This window comes from Somniosus microcephalus, unplaced genomic scaffold (genome assembly GCF_052327205.1).
Source record: "Somniosus microcephalus isolate GS21.2 unplaced genomic scaffold, FLI_Smic_1.0 unresolved_chr2, whole genome shotgun sequence".
Classification (NCBI taxonomy): domain Eukaryota; kingdom Metazoa; phylum Chordata; class Chondrichthyes; order Squaliformes; family Somniosidae; genus Somniosus; species Somniosus microcephalus.
Window position 1 is genome coordinate 63,602,605 of NW_028225180.1, and position 20,118 is coordinate 63,622,722.

Below are 20,118 nucleotides of genomic sequence, written 5' to 3' on the forward strand. Positions count from 1 at the left end.
GCTGATTACACTGTAATAGATCCTACAATTATAAAAACTAAGTGGACAGATTTGGGGAGCCTAATTTGTAAAAGACCATTAGGGCGACTCAAACATGACAAAACCAAAATAATTATTTTTTACAAACGACCTATTACTTTATATGGAATCAAGGTGACCCTAGATGTAGGACTGGTACCACAATTAGCCTGTTCCCTCATTATAGGAGAACCAGACATGAAACGTTACCTTAAAATCTCAACCAGCCTTGTAGCAGCATCCACAGATCAGGATGACAGGGAAAAACATGTCCGGACACAGCATGATCGAACTTGCCTCGAGGGGGGAGGCAAATACCTCCTCGAGCAACTCATTAATAGATACTCCCCTTATCTACAACTCCATCCAAATCAATGTGGAAAGATAGACATCAAACCCCACCCACTTGATGCTGGCTGGCACATACCTAAAAAAAAAGTGGTCTATTCAAGAGCACAAAGGAAAAATAGATAACTTAACAACGCTCAAAGAACTAATAGAACAAGGTGTCGTAATCAAAATGGTATCTAGAACGAATTCACCATTGTTTGGTGTTGCTCAACCAGATGGGAGGTGGAGATTAGTGGTCGATTATACAGCCTTAAATAAGGTAACGGTCCCATATACTGCACAACAGCAACATTCCACAGCCCTTCCCTCTGAAATCACGAGGGAAAATATAAATTCTGTATTGATCTAGCAAACGGCTTCTGGTCACTTCCAATCGAAAAAGCTGATTGGCCAAACACAGCGATGAATGGACTCGATGCTGGACCAGATTGCTCCAGGGATATAAAAACAGTCCCTTTCTCTTTTCAGCCCGCATCATTGACATTTAAAAATCCTACCTAACGTCAATTCTTATGTGGACGATATACATCTGTCACATGACAATCTCCAAGAGCACTTGAAAGCCATTGATAGTGCTTTATCCAGAGTTACAACTGCTGGGTAGTTAACCAACACAAAAAAGAGTCAACTAGTTAGGGATGAGGTAGATGTTCTGGGCCTGCGAATAACTGAAAACGGTAGAGGATTAACTCAATCCTATTAAGAAAAAATAGCCACCATTCCATATCCTAAAAATCTAAAACATTTTCCTCGATTCTTTACGCCAACCTTTGCCGAGCTCTCAGCAGCCCTGTATGCTAGAGTGGGCGAAGCAGCAAAAGGACCATTCTTATTTTCACCAGGCGATTATTCAAAATTGCAATAATTATGCCGAGAGGTGCAGAAAGCCATATACCTGGAACAGAGGGACCTACAAGTTCCCCTCAATAGTCATCTCAGGTCACCACCTAAAGTGGCAGTTGCAGTTTTCTACAATGAAAAGAGCATAGTGCCCATTCAGTTCCATTCTTATAACTTTTCCAATGTCGAAATGTGTTACATTAAAAAAGAAAGTGTTATGACTATGGTAGTCCAATGCCTCATCAAGGCACGAAACCTTCAAGGGAAATGCCCATTACCATCTTTACTGAGATTTCCGATTTAAGATCAGTATTGAGTATGGACTCCGATGAAAAAAGAACCACCCAGATCCGATATTTTAAATGGGCATCCTTCTTGAATGATCCTACACTCATTTTTAAATTCCTTTCCCCGGAAATGGACTTAGAGCATCTCCCCATCATGGAGGATGTTGATACAGAGGAGGGAATCAGACACATACCTATGAGACCGCTTATAGAGTAAGATCAAGTCATTTACTATGATGGATCTTCAATGACGATTAAAAAAGGGACATCCCAACAATCCTCAGCTGGGATGGGGATAGCAGTAGGGACTTTTCGAGATTCCCATTCTTTTTATCCAGAAGAATTACTGTCCATACCCCTTGGCCATAGCCGAAGCCGCAGCATCATGGTATGCTTTAGAAAAGGCAGACCCTATTAAACCCACACTAATTTGGACGGATAGTGACTACTGTAAAAGAGGATATAACCAAGATCTAATGTCCTGGGAGCAAACATATTTTACCAATCGTAAGTTTAAACCCATAAGATATAATCATTGTGGGAAGACATTCTCCGTTCATGTAAATGGGCATAACACTGTGACAATACATTCAAATGGAAACTGTCTTGCAGACGAAGAAGCGAAACGTTCGGTCTGCATAACACCCCCTCGAGAGGAGCCTGCCAATATTAATGTAATCACTAGGGCAGTACGGGCAGCTAATCAGGATGAGGAACTGATTCAGCTATTAGACCCAACAAAAGAGAATCCACCAGGATATCCACCAAAGTGCTTTTACTTGGAAACCCCTACTGGTATTGTGATAGTTAAGTTGCCAAAGGGAAACCGAGACACAAACGAGAACAGCTTGTAAAAGAAGCTCATGAGGGCATAGGTCAAGCACAATGTGCTGCCAGAACAACATTCTGCAAATGAACTCCATTTTATTGGTGGCCAGGCATGGTTAAGGCCTGTAAAACATACGTGGCAAATTGTGAGCCATGCTATTTAATCAATAAGCCATCACTAATTAAGCCACCACCATTGGCTCCTGTGAAAGCTGATGAGCCAATGGGAAAATCCTTTATTCACTTTATTGGACCACTTCCCCCGTCTTTGAGATACAGAAATTTTCTAGTTTGTGTAGATGGATGCACTTCTTCTGCTGGCTGGTCCCCACAAATATTGTTTCGGAAAACGCACTCGCCAATGCTATTACTGACATAACTACTGTAGCTGTTGCACCCAAAATTGTACATGCCGATCAAGGCGGAGCCTTTGTATCCAAGGTCTTCAAAGACTACTGCAAACAATGGGGGATTTGGTTAGAGCACAGCACGCCACGTCATCCGCAATCAGCGGGGCTGGTGCAACGTAAAACCAGGAAGTAAAAAAGCTATTGGTCAAACTGTTGAGAATTGGCAATTAAGTGGACCACCGTCATTCCAGAGGTGCAGCTATCACTTAATAATGGGCCCGCATCTGCATCAGGGACAGTGTCCCCTAAAACTCCATATTATCTGATGTATGGAGCTGAGATTCATACACCGCTAACCCACAGTCCTTTTATAGCCTCTATACACTCTCTGGTTCCTTGACCTGACAGTGACAGTTAGATTTTAAAAAAAGAAGTAACAGTGGAGATTCATCAAATTGATCAGACGATACGGGAGGCAAGTAGGCAGAAAAACTTGAGAAACAAAGCATGCCAACCTCTAGTAGGAGAATGGGTAGTGGAAAAGTATTTCGAGCAAAAACCTGGTTTAAGATCGAAGTGGAAAAACCTATTCAAATACATTCCGTTATTAACGAAAGAACAGTTAAAATACATATTAATCAGCTGAATGGCAAGCATATTCTTAACATTATCTCCATAGACAATCTCAAAAGATGTCTTGCGAGATAACGAAATTGGAGAAATAATACAAGGTGCAGTCGTACACTGTCTTTCAAGACCCACAGGATATGGATGCGATCGAATTACTGATGATGGTCAGTCAGACAGTGTCACCGACTCCTCCACACGATGGTTGGCAACGCCTCAGGAATTGAATTTGTGAAAAGCCACAACCAAAACAAGGAAAGATCAAGGAGTTACTTCAACGGTGGATGAAGAAGCAATCAACTGATCACCTGGCAAGGCCTTTACGAAAACAAAAATCTCTCCACACGCTGGATCAAAGTAACAGGGTCTCAAACTTCAGCTAGTTCCAAATGATGTCTCCTTGACTCGTATGAATAACTCACTGTAAGGGGTGGTGTGTGTGGTCAGCTTTGCCTCTGACTCCTGAGCGATTCGAATCGCTCCCACTCCCTTGGTTCTAGAACTTTGACTTATTTGGGGGTTGTAATGAAATTGCAACAGACAACTGAGTTGGTGAAAAGAACTTGGATTTTATTTGAGCCAAGAAATTATACACTACACAACAATCTTATCACTCTAAAAAGGGGGAACACTTTGGAATATGAGAGAGAATAACAATAGACAAAATACTTCACCGCTCCCAATCCCACTACAGTAACTCAGTTGGACTCCAGAGGACCAGGCAAAATGCTCACCAAACGACTTTTTTGACAGTTGTAGCGGTTCACGATTTCAGGGTTGTCTAGGTGTGACGGTTGGGCCTGCCATACCCCAGACATGGCAGAAGACTTCAACTGCGTTGCTTGTTCAGTCTTCGTGTGTCCGCTGCTGCGGTCGAGTGCATATTGGGTCTATCGGGTAAGTTCCCAATTTCCCTTGGTCAGAAATAGGGTTTAGAGTCTTTTCATCAAATCTTACCCAGGGGTAAGTAAGAATAGTTTGTAGAGTGGAAATAAACTTGCCAATCTTCAGTTTCTTCCAGGTTGGTTTCTTGTTGGTCGCGGTGGCCCAATATTACCTAGTTGTTGGTAATATTGTTGGTTGTTTGTTTCTTGATGCCCTTGGTTGCCGCAATTCCTTTGTCCTTTCCTTCCATTCTCCTTCTGTTGTCCTTCCGTCGATCTTCGAATGGTTTTGCTCTCACTGATTGACTGTTCAATTCCAAATGAATGCCCCTTCAATTGACTGACCGTGTTAACTGAAACAGCAGGCCCCAATTATACCGTTTGAGGCCTTGCTTATCTGCATGATAAAACTTCTCTGGCCCATTGTCAGTTTTTGGCGGGCTCGTTAACATTAATAGTTTTAAAATTCTTTAATGGGTTTCAAGCTGGTCTCATCTATCTTAATTTATTTAAGTTGGTGTAAACTCGGTTCGGGCTGGGGCATCAAATCCTAAATTTGCTTTAAATGGCTGTTTAATCTTTGGTCCGATTAGTAAGTTTGGTCTTCTCCTGCTGGGGCCAGTGTCCCTTTTGTTGCTCAGTGGCATGCACTGCATTATGCATACTCTTGATGGCTGTGTAATTTTGGTGGGAACTGCTCTTTTGTAGGCCTATTGTCATTACGTAAAAATGACTGAGACAATCCAGAACATTATCAGACATTTTGGCCTATGCCATTGCCCAAACTGCTTGTTTTACAGAGGCCCATCCCAACCCCTTTTTTGCAGCTTCCACAGGCCTGGACATGCCCTTTTAAAATAACCAAAGTCCTAGGATTTTAACTTTAAGCCCCTTTTGGGCCCAATATTCATTTAAACAGTCGAAAAATCTCTTCTTTGGGGTAATCTTCTTGGTTTGGGGTTAATCTGCAGAATGTGCGAACCTTACATTCCCTCCTGTGATACTTTATCCACTATAGTTTCATCCTGGGTGAGCAAAATTTCGGATCTCTGGGAGCCAACCTTCCCGTGTATTACCTAAACTGAAACCCAAAACAAAACACTCTCCCGTTCCCCTTCAGTTGCAGTGTTTAAAATATATACAAGGTACGAAAATTCGCTTACATCCACATCCAAGCATGGAGGGGTCTAACACCCCTGAACCACTTGGAAAAATTTACACACACATAGGGAAAATAATGACACACACACTCATCAAACTTGATTTTTAATAACGGTCAAAGTTTGTTTTATACCTGGTCATAGACATTATTTTAATTTTTATCCCATGCCCCCTCATGTTGAGAGCAGTGCATCTGTTCCCTTCCCTTGCACTTTGTGCACAATAAGTAGAAAACTATAACGAGCTGGCAAACAACTAAAATGTGTGAAGCCATTCGAATCCAAGAAGGGACCTCTATATGTTCAACAATACCCCAGCAAGGTGGAACTACGATATCCAAGATCTTGGCCCCTATCTTGACTGTCTTATGTTCCAATGTATAGAAATACTTTTGTGATATGACCACTGCTTTTAATAGGGCGGTAAGATGTTCGGGTAGAGGGTGGATTTCATAGCCTAAATGTGGTACTTAATTTTGCAGGTTGGTAATATTTTCCCTGACAGTGAGGTGAACAGTTGAGGGTTCAGCGATGGGTACAATCCATTGCTGGGCCACCTGAACTTCTGCCTCGGGTTTAAAACAGAAACTGCTGTCACTCACTGGACACCAGATGTGCTGGCCATGCCGGTAGTGGGGCGCACTTGTGGTGACACTATGGCCTAGAAATTCACTAGCCTTAGCGCCGCTTTTGAGGCGCTAGAGGGACTAGCGCCAGAGTTATGGCCAGTTGAAAAATTCCCTGGGGCCCTAAAGCGGCGTTGCACCGGTAGCGCTGCGCCGGCACCGATGACGTCATCGGTGTGCGCAGCGTCCCGGTTGCCATGCAGACGGGCCCCAGCGCCAAAATTCAGTTGCGGCCGCCTCGCCCGTGGCAGCCGCAACTAAGACTCTGGCAACAGAGTCCAACATGTGTTTGCGCCGGCGCATTAAAGGCCCCGCGGCGGCCGGCCGCTTTCCCGCCGGCCGCCTGCCCGCAGCTCCCTCCCCGGACTTCTCCCCCGCCCCCCCCGGAACAGATGCAAGCCCGGCACTTGTCCGAGGTGCCGGGCTCATTTTAAACAGATTTGCGCGGGCCGCGGCCGGGTGCAGCCAGCTCCTCCTTAACGGAAGGAGGAGGCCTGCACTTCCCCAGCCTGCCGCACCGCATCGGGTGCCGCAGCGCCGGAATTGCGGCGCTAAACGGCAGTTAGCGCCCTTTTCCAGGCGCTAAGACCCTTCAGTAGCGCCGGCAGCCGTTTGGGCGCGGCGCTACTGAATTTTTGGCGCGCGCAGGGGGACTTAGCGCCGGCACTAACTTCCGGCGCTAAAGCCCTGGCTAAGCCAAAACCCAATTTCTAGGCCTATATGTCCCACCCGCTATGAATGCTACCTGTGGGGATAAATGGCCTTGTGCCATTACCTCCATGGTACAGTTCACAGGTTGTGCACCAGCAGCTTCAAACCCGGACTGTGGTCTCGAATAGGAATTCAAGTGCTGGGGACACAGTATTATGTGTACTCCCCAGCTCCAGCACCCGCAGAGGTCTGTACCTGTCATGGCGTGCTCCCACTTTATGACTTAAGGTGGGACCTGTGCGAAACAGATGTATGCATCCCCTTGAATGGTCCCAATGTTCTCCACCCTGTATACCAGTGTGGGCCGGGCTGTCCTACCCATGACCGCCATCATCACTACTATCCCCATGATAGTACGGTTGTAATGTCCACAATCTACTGGGACAGTGTAGGCTTCAGAGGCTAGGCGGAGCTGACACGGGCCCAGCGAATTACTAAACGGGTGGAGGGCTGCTAGATGCTTGTTGCTAATCCAGGCGGGGACTAAACCTTGTTTTAAATCCTCCAGGTTGCTGTGGGACTCGCCCAGCAACCATGCCCCATATAGCACACACACCTCATTCTGTGCAGCTTGATCCAAAGCATTCCTGTCTTCCCGTATGAGTGTATTTACTGTTTTGGCGTGTCTCTCCAGCTCAGCAATTATTTCTTTTAAATGGACCGTCATAGCTTGGTTCTCATGCAGCTCTGAGCCAACCACTGTGTTCTCCTCTGTTAGGGTTTTTCATAATTGGGTCTTTAAACCATTTATCTGTGTTTGTAACTCTATATCGTCTAGGCTGTTTACTACTGAGGATCCTGTACTATAGGCAGTGAGAATATCATTGCAGGTTCCCCATCTTTGTCTCCCCGCACCCATATCATGCTCAGGATGTAAACTGTACAGTTTTGCTTTGACTACACTGGCAAAGTCAAATTCATAAACTGTCTCATACATTTCCTTCAGCAGGGCTTGGTACAACTGTCCTGTCTCCTTAGTGCATCACTAAGGTAAGTGCACCTCGACAGGTTCAGGATCACTGAGGCCAATGCATAGTTTACCCCTTGTTAGAGCAACTTATCGTTCGGCACTAGGACTAAACCATTCCCTGGTCCCTTGTTGGTGGTAGGACACATCTGTACAATAGTCCGTGATGTCGTGGTCATGGGCAGGGGCCTTTGGGGGCAGATTACGAGTTCAGTGGCGTAGACTGGTATCGGGGAGTGTGGGATCGTGCACGCATGCAGGCTAGAATCCCACCCCATTCCCTCCCCTGCATCTTGCCGTTGCCTGTGAAAAATGATGGATATTCCTGCGGGGCAGACTTTCTCTGATCCCTACAGACAAACATAAACTCCCTGATCCGGCTCCCACCACTTCTCCCAGCACACACTCACTCACCCTCGGGTACCTGTAATCATCCGATTGGTATTGTTCCTCAATCGTTCCCAATCGACTGCGGGGTTTCCCAGATCCTTGCTCAGCCTTCTGAGCCACCACCACCTTTCCAAGGGAATCCGTCCCATGCATGTCAAACACACACGTTTCCCCTTGGTGACGCTGGCCCTTGTAGCAATGACCTGTACCCTGGGGCGCGGGATGGATGCCTCACCGTATGTGAACCCGCTCTGGCTGGAGTATTCTGTGGAGTTAGTCCCCAGCCACCCTGGTCACCTTCCCTCAAGAAAGTAAATAGCGAGCTCCTCCACACCCCGTTCGCCACCCTCTTCGGTAACGATCGTTGCTCTCTCTCCTGAATACCCATAGATGTGGGAGTTCTCCACGCCTCCTCGGTCACCGATGCTCACCCCTACCAGGGCGAAAAGGAGCAGAACCTTTCTCATGCTGATTTCCTTTCTGTAGATGTACATAAAACAGATAGCCATGTCCCGAGAAGGTTCTCTGGCCTGACACAGTTACCAACATTTTCAAAAATTAAACGTATCATAAATTAAAATTAGACTAATAAAATTCCAAAACTTAAGAAATTGTAATATACTCTTAAACTAAAAGCTAAATACATCCGCTGCCCATCTCTGGATGGCCAGGCTAATTCCTGTTAGGCCTCAGCCTTTTGTGGAATCTGGGCAGCTTGTATGCCTGGGCATAAGGTGACCTGTGCCACCAGACCCAGAGAGTCCTTGTTAAAAGAAGTGGGTTTTTTCCATATCCCAACTGACTGGAGGAGTGTGCCCTCCTGTGCTGCAGCACACTACCACTTTCTGTGTGGCTGCCGAGTCCCTATCCTGTCCTGTGGGTTCAACGCAGCCTGATGCCGCAGCCTGGGGACCCTTCTCTCTCTCTCTGCCCAATGCTACCTCTCCTGTGAGTCCCTCACCTTTGGAGGCAGCAGGTTGGGGATCCCTAATTTTTAGGGCGGTTCACCCTTGCTGGTTGTTCACCTTTCTCGGGTTTAAACAGTTTACACTGGTTAATGTAACTTGTAGCCTGCCAGTGAACCTGTTATAAAGTCTTGTCCACTGCCCCGAACGGGCCTTCTATGGGCTGCCCATTCTCTCGCTTTACCTGGACGGCCTTAAGGACGGAATCCTGGGCTTGGACCTGCTTTAAGTCCAGGGCCAGAACTACACACTGTGTGCCTCCCTTGCCCTGGATTGCGGCTACCAGACCTGCTCTACAGGGGTCCCAGAACTCTCCTTCCCTGGCCCCCTGCTTAGCCACCTCGTCGGTCTTTTGGTAACCCTCCCACGTGATATGCAGGGATCCTAAATCTATGGCCAAAGGTTTGGACATTTCCCCAGCCTGCTCGTTCCCTGTGAATCCCATTAGGCTAAATAGGACCTTGTTAGATCTGGGTGAATTGGTCGGATCTTCCGAACGGACCACCGTTCTGGAAGCTCCAATGGCCAGCAAATATCTCCCCTGCACCTTCTCCACCCCCATCTTAACACAGGGCCAGCCCCCTCATCGTGTTCAAGGGGACACAAGTCGACAGGCTGCGCTGGTTCTAGTCATAGTTCTGGGTTGTATGGGGCAGATGGGGTTAAAGCACCAGTGGTGGTTGATGCGCTATCAATTACTCAAAAGACTGAGGTTAAACGAGTAACTAACAGGCTTTTATTAACAAGAGAATGAAGGTGTGCCTCGAGTGGTCGACCAGTCCAGAATACAGAGGGACTGTGGAGCAGTCACCTTTATACCTGGACTCGTGGGCGGAGTCAGCCGAGGCATGTACAGACATGTACACAGTGGAATACAAACCCCCACACAGGCAGGTATAACGGTGGTTTACCACATTCACCCCTTGTTTAAAAATGAGTCCGGTGGGGTGAAGTATATTAAAAGTTTGTGTATTGGAGGCTCTCCGGAGGTCTTGTCTGCCGCTGTCATCGACGTGGCGACAGCAGGGGTAGTGAAGCTTCCGGCGTCGAGTCCCGCGTAGGCTGGGGCACTGGTGTGTAGTCCTCGTGGGTGTCGAGCGGGTCGCGGGGCCCAGGCGTGCCGTCTGCTGGGGTTGGATATTGGATCGTGGGGGGGTTGGTAGTGGGTAGTGGGGTGCGAGGTCTCGTCTGGAGACTGTGTCCTCCTGCCCGTCCGGGTACGCAATGTAAGCATACTGGGACTGGCGTGGAGGAGGTCGACCCTCTCGACCAGGGAGTCCGTTTTATGGGTCCTCACGTGTCTTCTCAGTAGGACCGGCCCTGGGGACGTCAGCCATGGCGGTAGCGATGTCCCCGACCTGGACTTCCTTGGGAAGACAAATATCTTCTCATGAGGGGTGGCGTTAGTGGCAGTGCAGAGCAGTGACCGAATAGAGTGGAGCGCATCGGGGAGCACATCCTGCCAGCGGGAGGTCGGAAGGCCCCTAGACTTTAAGGCTAGCAGGGCGGCCTTCCAAACTGTCGCATTCTCTCTTTCCACCTGTCCGTTCCCCCGGGGGTTGTAACTGGTGGTGCTGCTTGTGGCAATACCCCTAGCGAGCAGGTATTGACGGAGTTCGTCGCTCATAAACGATGAGCCCCGGTCGCTATGGATATAGCTGGGGAAACCGAACAGGGTGAAGAGGTCGTTCAGACATTTAATGACCGTGGCACTGGTCATGTCCGGGCAGGGGATGGCGAACGGGAAACGGGAGTACTCATCAATAATGTTGAGGAAGTACACATTGCAGTCGGAGGAGGGGAGAGGCCCTTTAAAATCAACGCTCAGGCGCTCGAAGGGGCGAGTGGCTTTTATCAGGTGAGCCCTGTCTGGTCTATAAAAGTACGGTTTGCACTCAGTGCAGACTTGGCAGTTCCTGGTCATGGTCCTGACCTCCTCAATGGAGTAAGCCAGGTTGCGGGCCTTGATGAAGTGGAAGAACCTGGTGACCCCCGGGTGGCAGAGGTCATTGTGGAGGGCCCGCAGTCTATCGATCTGCGCGCTGGCGCAGGTGCCACGCGATAGAGCATCCGGGGGTTTATTGAGCTTCCCGGGCCGGTACAAGATCTCATAATTGTAGGTGGAAAGTTCGATTCTCCACCTCAAGATCTTGTCATTTTTGATTTTGCCCCTCTGCTTGTTGTTAAACATAAAAGCAACTGAACGCTGGTCAGTGAGCAGGGTAAATCGTTTTCCGGCCAGGCAGTGCCTCCAATGACGCACAGCCTCCACAATAGCCTGGGCCTCCTTCTCAACAGTGGAGTGTCTGGTCTCCGGGCCCTGGAGGGTTCGTGAAAAGAAGGCCACGGGTCTCCCCGCCTGATTAAGGGTAGCGGCCAGGGCAAAGTCGGACGCATCGCTTTCCACCTGGAAGGGGATGGATTCGTCCACTGCATGCATGGTGGCTTTGGCAATGTCTTCCTTGATACGGTGGAAGGCTAAGCGGGCCTCTGCCATCAAGGGAAAAGAGGTGGACTTGATCAGTGGACAGGCCTTGTCTGCATAGTAGGGGACCCACTGGGCGTACTAAGAGAAAAACCCTAGGCACCTCTTCAGGGCCTTGAGGCAGTGGGGCAGTGGGAGTTCCATAAGGGGACGCATCTGGTCGGGGTCGGGACCGATGACTCTGTGTTCCACAACACAGCCAAGGATGGCGAGGCGGGTTGTGCAGAATATGCACTTCTCCTTGTTATACGTCAGGTTCAGGAGTTGGGCGGTGCAGAGGAATTTTTTGAGGTTTGCGTCATGGTCCTGCAAGTCATGGCCGCAGATGGTCACATTGTCCAGATATGGGAAAGTGGCCTGCAATGCATTTTGATCGACCATCCGGTCCATCTCCCTTTGGAAGACGGAGACCCCGTTGGTGATGCCAAAGGGAACCCTAAGGAAGTGATAGAGGCTGCCGTTTGCCTCAAAGGCAGTATACTGGCGGTCCTCAGGGTGGATAGGGAGCTGGTGGTACGCTGATTTCAGGTCAATGGTCGAGAAGACACGGTACTGCGCGATCTGGTTGACCATATCAGCTATGCGGGGGACTGGGTAAGCGTCCAGCAGGGTGTAGCGATTTATTGTCTGGCTGTAGTCGATGACCAGGCGCTGCTTCTCGCCGGTATTAACAACCACAACCTGGGCTCGCCAGGGGCTGGTGCTGCCCTCAATAATCCCCTCCTTCAGGAGCCGCTCCACTTCGGTTTTAATGAAAACCCTGCCCCCGACACTGTATCGCCTGCTCTTTGTGGCGATGGGCTTACAGTCGGGGGTGAGGTTAGCAAACAGTGGGGGGGGGTGACTCTGAGTGTGGAGAGGTTGCACCTGGTGTGCGGCGGGCAGTTTGGAAGCTGCTGGCTGTGGACTGTGAGTGGGGGGAGGGGTCCACCGTACGCCATCGTAACACTTTTAAGGTGGCACTGAAAATCTAACCCCAGTAGAACGGCAGCGCAGAGGTGGGGCAGGACCAGAGGTTTAAAATTATCGTACACAGTCCCGCCTACTAAGAGTGTCACCACGCAGTAGCCACCAATGTCCGCCGACTGGGACTCGGAGGCCATAGAAATCTGCTCGTGTGCAGGCAGGACTGGGAGAGAGCAATGCCGCACCATGTCGGGGTGGATGAAGCTCTCCGTGCTCCCAGAGTCAAAAAGGCAGGTTGTTTCGTGAGCATTTACCTTAATGTCCATTGTGGACTGGGCCAGTTGGTGCGGTCTCGCTTGGTCCAGCGTAATGGAGGCCAGCGTAGGGGTCGGTGTGTCGCTGCGGGTATCAGATGAGGCGGTTTTGGAGGCCTGCTGCATCCCAGCTGGTGTCCAAGATGGCGGCGTCCATGAGCCCCATGTGGCTGGAGGCGTCCATAATGGCTGCTGTTCCGGTGGTTCGCACATGGCTGGGGAGGCCCAAGCTGGCGGCCCGCACGGCCCACACACGGCGCTGCTGGGATTTGGGGTGGCTTTGGCCCTGCAGACGCTGGCATAGTGTCCCTTCTTCCCGCAGCCTGAGCAGATCGCCTTTTTCACCGGGCAGCGCGCTCTGGGGTGTTTGGCCTGGCCACAGAAGTAGCATTTCTGGCCTTGGGACACTGCTGCGGTAGTTGGGCCGTTGCTGGGATGTGGCTGGGGTAGCACGGTGCTATGAGATGGTCCTACCATGTCCCAGGCTGTCGTTCCCCACGGCATCCACGGTGCAGAGGAGTAGGCATCCATGCCCCGGTAGGCTGCGTCCAATGATAGTGCGAGTTCAGAGGCCTTGTTGAGGTCGTGGTCACTCTGCTCCAACAGTCGCTGTCGGGTGTAATTGGACCTGTGGCCCGCTACAAAAGCGCCCCGGATAAGTTCCTCTGTGTACACGGCGGCCTTTACATCCTTACAACCACAGGCCCGGCCAAGCACAGACAGTGCCTGAAGGTATTCCTCGGTCGATTCCCCAGGTTGTTGTTTAGGACTCCCCAGGAGGTGCCTGGCGTACACCTCGTTTACTGGGCACGTGTACTGGTCCTTGAGGAGCTTGAAAGCAGCCGTGTACGAGGTCGCGTCCTGGATGACCGAGTACACTCGGTGGTTCACTTTGGAGGTCAGGACATCCAGTTTGTCCTCATCTGATTTGACCGTTGCAGCGGAGGCGATCAGGAATTTTTCAAAGCACCTAAGCCAGTGAGCAAACTTGGTGGATGCGTCCGCCTCCCGATGGTCTAAGTCCAGGCATGCTGGTGTGAGGATCTTCTCCATTATAAAAAAATCTTGTTAATAAAATTGATGCGCTATCAATTACTCAAAAGACAGAGGTTAAGCGAGTAACTAACAGGCTTTTATTAACAAGAGAATGAAGGTGTGCCTCGAGTGGTCGACCAGTCCAGAATACAGAGGGGCTGTGGAGCAGTCACCTTTATACCTGGACTCGTGGGAGGAGTCAGCCGAGGCATGTACAGATATGTACACAGTGGAATACAAACACCCACACAGGCAGGTATAACAGTGGTTTACCACAGTGGTGGCTACCTTCCCTGGACCAGTTAATAAAACTCGGATCGCAGCTGCTATTGAATCAAGCGTGTGGGAGAGAAATCGGTGTCTCTGTTTTTGTGGCAGGAGCTGGGGAGTTCTTTCCTATGTTATCTGTCAATGGATTCCTACAGTCCCTTCTCCAATGTCCATTCTTGCTGCACCCAAAGCAGTTACACCTCGTATCGGAAGGGTTACCAACTTCCTGGTGCCACTCTTTCTTACTCTGGCTAGGTTTTATTTCATATACTTCTCCTTTTGATGGGTGCTCTTCTATCCGTCTACTGTTCCAGTAAGCCAAGGTCAGTTGTCTGACCACTGCCTCCTCGGTGACCCGGGGGTATTTCAGGTCAAACCAAAGCTCAACCGTAACTCTGATCGGTGACATGCTGTTTGCCACCAGGCCTCAGAGCCAGTGGGCCAGCTCGTTCTGGTTCAGGTGAGCCCGGTTGAGAACTCCATTACAGGCACTCCTCTACACAGGCCACAGCCTGTCTGCGAAAGCCTGTGGGGTCCCCACTGCGAGCGGTGTTGTCCTCTCCACCCGGGAGAAAGGACTATCATCGTGCATACCCATGGCCTCCTGAAATTCCTCCCGGATAACAGCATACCCGCCCTGCCCTTTCTTGCTCTGCGCAGAGAAGGACTGGTAGAGGTTACCATCCAGGGAGAAAAGAAATATTTTGGCCATTTCGGAGTCATCGCACTCGTTAATGCCTGCTGCTTTTTCCACTTCCATGAAGTGAACTGAGGGATCTCCCTTTTGGGTGAGTTTGTTCAGGTGGCTTTCCATAGTCCTAAGCTGTGGGTACCGTGGGGAATCACGAATTGGCTATCAAAGGGACCCTGACCCCCACCACCACCGGGCGGGCCAAACTTTTGCTGCCGGGCTGGGCACATTGGCTCCAGCTCCGACCTTTCCTGCATTGGCTCGCCACCTCTACTTGCTGCCAAACCGAGTTAAAACCCGGCACCACAGGTGGTGGTGGTATGCGCTCCCTGCCAGCCTCACAAATCACCTGCCCCTCCTGCGGCCCATCCAAGTTGTTCCCCGGTGCCACAGCTGACGTCTGAACATTTTCCCCTTCTACTTCCAGGAATACCCGGGCTGATCCGGGCTCACTAGGCATACCATGCCTTTTGGCCAGGACAGAGCAAGGCTTAAACTGTCCATCTGCTTTTGGCAGGGGCCGGGATCTCCTACTTCAAAACCCCTAGTGCTTGTTACCTTTTAAGCTGGCTGTACATCTCTTAACCTCTCTTCCTGTTCTTTTATCTGCCTGATAAGGCGGGCATTCCCTTTTCATAACACTAGTTCATTACTTTTGGCTTCGGTGACCTGACACCGAAAGTATTCATGTTTGTTCCTATGTTTCTCTACTATCTGCAGTCTTTCCTGATTTTGGGTGTTTAATTTCTCCAATAATCGTTCCCCTGCTAGAGCACTTGCTTGAGACAGCTGAGCTGATTCCAGCAGCTCTTCTGTTAATGCCTCAAAGCACTTATCTAAAACCTGGATCTGTCGGTGGGAGCAGACCAACCAGATGGCCTTCTCCACAGACTTTTTATGATCCTTGCTCTCAGTCCATTTGGCTGCAGCGTCTATCGGACGCTCAGCACGCAACAGACTGATCACCCATTTCTTTATTATATTTACTTTCTCGCACACGTAAGAGGAAATCCTCTCTTCCATCTTTGTTCTTTCCTCAAAAACAGTGTCTACTGCTTCACATCCCTTTTGCCAAGCTCCTGACACGGTCGCCATTACTCTAAGGGGTGGTGTGTGTGGTCAGCTTTGCCTCTGACTCCTGAGCAGTTCGAATCACGCCCATTCCCTTCGTTCTAGATCTTGGACTTATTTGGTGGTTGTAATGAAATTGCAACAGACAACTGAGTTGGTGAAAAGAACTTGGATTTTATTTGATACAAGAAAATATACACAACACAACAATCTTATCATTCCAAAAGGGGGGAAGACTTCAGAATATACGAGGGAGAATAACAATAGACAGAATACTTAACCCCTCCCAATCCCACTACACTAACTAAGTTGGACTCCAGAGGACCAGGGAAAATGCTTACCAAACGATTTTCTTGACAGTTGTAGAGGTTCGCGATTTCAGGGCTCTCTAGGTGTGGCATTTGTGGCCTCCTGTACCACGGACACGGTAGAACACTTCACCTGCGTTGCTTTTTCAGCCTGCACATGTCCACTGATGCGGTCGGGTGCATATGCGATCTATTGGGTAAGTAGCCAAATTGCTTTGGTGAGAAATAGGGATAAGAGTCTTTTCGTCAAATTTACCATGGGGTAAGTCAGAATAGATTGTAGAGTGGAAACAAACTTACGAATCTTCGGTTTCTTCCAGGTTGGTTTATTATTGGTCACGGTGGCCTAATATTACCTAGTTGATGGTAATATTGTTGGTTGTTTGTTTCTTGCGGCCCTTGGTTGCCGCGATTCCTTTATCCTATCCCTCCATTCTCCTTCTGTTGTACTTCTTCTGTTGTCTTCCATCGATCTTCGAATGGTTTCGCTCTCACCAATTCACTGTTGAATTCCGAATGACTGCCCCTTCAATTGACTGACCATGTTACCTGAAAAAGCAGGCCCCAGATATATCGTTTGAGGCCTTGCTTCTCTGCCCGCCAAATCTTATCTGGCCCATTGTCAACTTTTGGCGGGCTCGTTAACATTAATAGTATTAAAATTCTTTAACGGGTTTCGAGCTGGTCCCATCTATCTTACTTGATTTAAGTTGGTGTAAACTAGGTTCGGGGTGGTCCATCTCAACCTCAATTGGCTTTAAATTACTGTTTAATCTTTGGTCCGATTAGTAAGTTTTGTCTTCTCCTGCTGGGGCCAGGGTCCATTTTGTTGGTCAGTGACATGTACTGCATTATGCATACTCTTGATGGCTCTGTAATTTTGGCGGGAGCTGCTGTTTCGTAGGCCTATTTTCATTATGTAAAAATGACTCAGACAGTCCAGAACATTCCCAGACATTTTGGCCTATGCCAATACCCAAACTGCTTGTTTTACAGAGGCCCATCCCATCACCTTTGTCACAGCGTTCCACAGGCCTGGACATGCCCTTTTAAAATAACCAAACCACTGGGGGTTAACTTTAAGCCTCTTTTGGGCCCAATATTCTTTTAAACAGTCGAAAAATCTCTTCTTTGGGTAATCTTCTTGGTTTGGGGGGGAATCTGCGGAATTTGTGAACCTTACATCACCTCTATGGAACGTACATCTGCCAATTGAACATTCTAAGTACATGTTGTTTTGCTAATTGCATGGCAATGTACCTATCATCCATTTAAACTGTGTTCAATTTAAAATAAGGCAAAATATTGTCCTAGGATGAATTAAAAGACATTTTCATGTAACACATGCTTAGGCTCTTGTAAATCTCGTGAAATTAATGTGCTATTGTAAACTTATTAATAACATTGATCAAACTCTGTCTTGATGCTCAAATTCATTTTTGGTCAAGAGGGGTGAATGAAGGAATAAGCAATATACTATTCAGAAAAATACACCATTCTAGGAAATAATTCTGGCTTTATTAAAACTTGACAAATTGTATTTCGAAATCTAAAAACCTAACAATGGAGAAGCTGTATTGTTACCAGCATTCTGGCTATGCGGATGGGATGGTTGTTGACACTGAATCAATAACCTTGTTGAAACAGAATCTTGAAGGCTCCTGACGGTCTGAATCTTTGGAAAGAAAACAGTGCTGCATCCAGGTTAAGGTGTTCTAAATTACACTTCGGAAAGAAACACATAAAATTTAGGAACATTTGCCTTTGTAATAATAACATCAAGTAAAATAAACACCTGCTGTTACACCGTTTTTATGGTGGGCTTGGGACACCTGAGGTACAGACATAATTCTGCATTGCTACCAGCTGAAATGACTGTAAGAATAGCAGGGGTCAGCAGAAAAATGACTAGAGATAATTAGCTTACATCAGCGGAAAACTTCAAATGAAATACCACTGAAAAGTATAAAATATGGAACATTCAAATGGAATGATAGTCTCGCTGTAAAGGGGCAAAGCTATGCTCAGGCTTCAGAGGCGGCTCTGTAAGTCTACAACTCTTTGTACCTCGGGGATCAATGTTATCAAAGGTATTTGATTCTGGTGGCTATCCTGGAATAAGTCAAAGAACTATAAAACTGTAGAGAAGTTAAGATCTCATAACAAGAATTGTAAGCTTACTCTTTTTTGGAACTGTTAATGTTGCGATTGAAACACCTACTGTAATTACATATCAGTACTTTAATAAATCTAAATATTTTCAGAATTGTCTCACACAATACTTCTGTATCAAACTTGTGAACTCAATCTCTGTACTTTTTTTGGTGAGAAGTTGCAGAATTCTGAGGGAGTTTTCTGCAGCCTCATATTATCCAGAACGTTACAGTCCAGCTAAACTTATTAAAAGTGCTATCTGGAGAACGGTAACATCTTCAGGTTGTTCCTTTCAATTAGGGAGAGATAGTCTGGAACATTAGACCCAATTAAGCGTCTTTAGGATTCGGCTACTTCAAACTTTAGTTGAAAGTGAACATCTGAGGAATGCGCCTGATCTGGGGTAGCCCTAAAGTGGCTAGGACTAGTAATTATCCCTTCAATAATAGTGGCAAAACCTACACTCAGTGAGTGTGATCCTCATGTACTAGTGGTTTCACTACACTTACACGAGTGTTGAACATGCTTCTCCGGGACTAGGGGCAACCCTACACTTATACTAGTTTGGTGCATGCTGCTCCGTTAACAACCATATCAATAAAATTACACTGGCAGTGACCGCCCTCCTCTGCTCCTCCTACACTCGTGGTACCCTACACTTGCACTGGAGATAAGAGTGCTCCTACTGTACTAGTGATACTATAGGCAAGAGAGCCCCAGGTGGGCATAGGAAACGCTTCAAGGACACCCACAAAGCCTCCTTGAAAAAGTGTAACATCCCCGCTGACACCTGGGAATCCCTGGTCCAAGAATGCACAAAGTGGAGTAGAAGCATCTGGGAAGGCGCCGAAAACCTCGAGTCTCTTTGCCAGGAGCAAGCGGAAGTCAAGCACAGGCAGCGCAAGGAGCACACGTCAACCCAAGCACCCGACCCAACCGCCCCTCTAACCACGGTCTGCCCCACCTGTGACAGAGACTGTAGGTCCCGCATTGGACTAATCAGTCACCTGTGAACTCATTTTTACTGTGGAAGCAAGTCATCCTCGGTTCCGAGGGACTGCCTACTTTTACACTAGTACTAACTGTGTTCCTGCATTACCTGTGGAACCCCTACATTTACACTAGAGGTAACAGTGTTGCTCCTAGATGCACTCCCACATTTACACTAGTACTGAGCATGCTCCTTCAGTACCTGCAGTACCCTACACATACACTGGAAGTGTACCTACCTCTCCGATACAAGTGTTACCCCTACACTTACACTAGATGTGCACATTCTCTTCCTGTACTTGTAACACCTGCACGTACATTAGAAGTGACCGCGCAAATGCGGTACTACCACAAGCACTGCACTTCCACTCATTGTGACCGTGCTCCTCCGATACTGGTGGTACATAACCCTTACTCAAGAGGTGAACCGTGTGAAACGAATGGTAGAAATGTCTGACGCTGATATTCCAACGGTCCAAACTTTCCAGCACTCGCTCTGGCTGCTGGATTAAAATGGGTGTTAAATCCTTTTGGAATGTCCCCCTCTACTGTCCGTAGTCTGATTCAGAAACCCCCACCAAAGAGATGCTTCTGTGTGCCGCTTGTCTGGAGAGATTCCTATTGGATCCACTTTAGGAGGATAGTGTACTTGTCTGAAGAATCCATGTTTTTGGCTTTTTACTATCTCTAGCTCGTGAACGGTTTCTCCAACACCACCGGTGCTGTGGGATATTTTGGACCTTCCCCTGTACCTGTGTCTAGGAAGAGAAGGAAGAGGGAAATGATGTGGAGCAGCAGGGCAAGCAAGCAGCTGGATACTCGCTTCAGGAAGAAGTCGCCCAGGAGAGCCCAGTGCCCGCTGTCAGATATCTGTGACCGCAGGTCAGAGG

The 20,118-nt window shown here is 48.2% G+C and overlaps 1 pseudogene across 1 annotated transcript in view; it reads left to right on the forward strand.

Annotated features, from left to right (window-relative positions):
* Positions 1-20,118, forward strand: part of LOC147092727 (NACHT, LRR and PYD domains-containing protein 3-like) — a 1,209,123-nt pseudogene that overhangs the window by 518,987 nt on the left and 670,018 nt on the right. The window lies entirely within an intron of this gene.